The 1,452-nt window shown below is 41.2% G+C and overlaps 1 protein-coding gene across 1 annotated transcript in view; it reads left to right on the forward strand.

Annotated features, from left to right (window-relative positions):
• LOC106810084 (relaxin receptor 2-like) overlaps positions 1-1,452 on the forward strand; it is a 36,782-nt gene that overhangs the window by 30,159 nt on the left and 5,171 nt on the right. The window lies entirely within an intron of this gene.

The raw sequence follows: 1,452 nt of genomic DNA on the forward strand, positions 1-1,452 counted from the left end.
AAAATTAAATACTATCTATCTATCTATCTATTTATTCTATTATCTATCTATGCTATCTATTACTACTATATATATATACTATATATATATATATATACCTCCTCTCTCTCTCTCTCTATATATATATATATATATATATATTGGCTCAATATCGCCGTTGCCCCCATAGTTCACTTTCGTGATTTTTAATAATCTGTACCTGGCTTAGAAAACCAATCGGATTTAGCTGTAGACGCAGGAGAGCCTTGCATTGATCACAGAGCACCGCGAAAATTCACTAACATAAGAACGAATCCGGCTTTACATCGCATGCTTGCTAGTCAAAGAAATGGGTCTTTTTACTGGCAACCCGGACAAGAACACACACGATTGCACGGCCAATGTTATATTAAGCACGGCTATTCTATGACGTACGTAGACGGGGAAAAATTCCTCTTCACATTTTCTAGTCGAATACCTACCTACGCATGGCGTGTGTGCAGAGAGAAACCAATGCTGTGCCCGTGACGACTACAATATCGCCATGTGGAAAGCCAAGCGCGTACTTAATCTCCTGTAAAGCGTATCTATATTTAGAATAATATATCGACTTGGTTTTCAACAAAACAAAAATGAATTAAAATCGGTTTAATTTTTTCATAACAATTGATGCGAAACTAACGGTAAAGTAATCCCACGATACGTTTTTGGTTCACTCTCTTTGTGCGCCCTCTCCTCCATCTCTCTCTCTAATTATTTCTCTCTCGCGCGCGCTCGCACTCTCTCTAACGATTTCTCTTTTTCTCTCGCTCTCGCTCTCGCGCTCTCTCTAACGATTTCTCTCTTTCTCTCGCCCTCGCTTTCGCCCTCTCTCTACTTCTCTCTCACTCTTTCTCTTCCTCTTTCTCTCTGCTCTCTCCCTTTCTCTCTCTGTCTCTCGCTCTCCCCTCTCACCCTTCAGTTTTATCACTAATTAGATGTTTCGCCTGCGGCGGATAACTATAACTAGACGGTGTACGTGAAATGTTCGCAGCGACAGCAAATCACTCGAATCGACTCTATCGTCGACGACGCGCGTCATCTCACTCTGTCAATCCTGCTCTCACGTAGCGGCCCTCGTTCACTCGTCACTCGTCATCCTCGCGGATATATATATATATATATATATATATACATATACATATATATATATATATACATATACATATAGTGCGTGCCGTCGTCCGCAGCTATTACAGTCTGACAGCGTTGCTTGTTGCTGATAAGACATAAAATAATGATAAATTAGTAGTAATAATATTAATGAACACTAGCAAATACCCGTGCTCTGCACGGAGTTGAATGTTTGGCCAAAGTCGACTGTGGCATATTGTAAACCGGTGAATATTTGCGGCTGGTTTTTTTGCGGTTCTGGGGCGCGTTTCACAAAGCTCCGTTATAGTTCTCCGCTGAGTTGTCCGTTCGCTAATCAGC

Source organism: Priapulus caudatus, unplaced genomic scaffold (genome assembly GCF_000485595.1).
Source record: "Priapulus caudatus unplaced genomic scaffold, Priapulus_caudatus-5.0.1 Scaffold409, whole genome shotgun sequence".
In the NCBI taxonomy this organism is placed as follows: domain Eukaryota; kingdom Metazoa; phylum Priapulida; class Priapulimorpha; order Priapulimorphida; family Priapulidae; genus Priapulus; species Priapulus caudatus.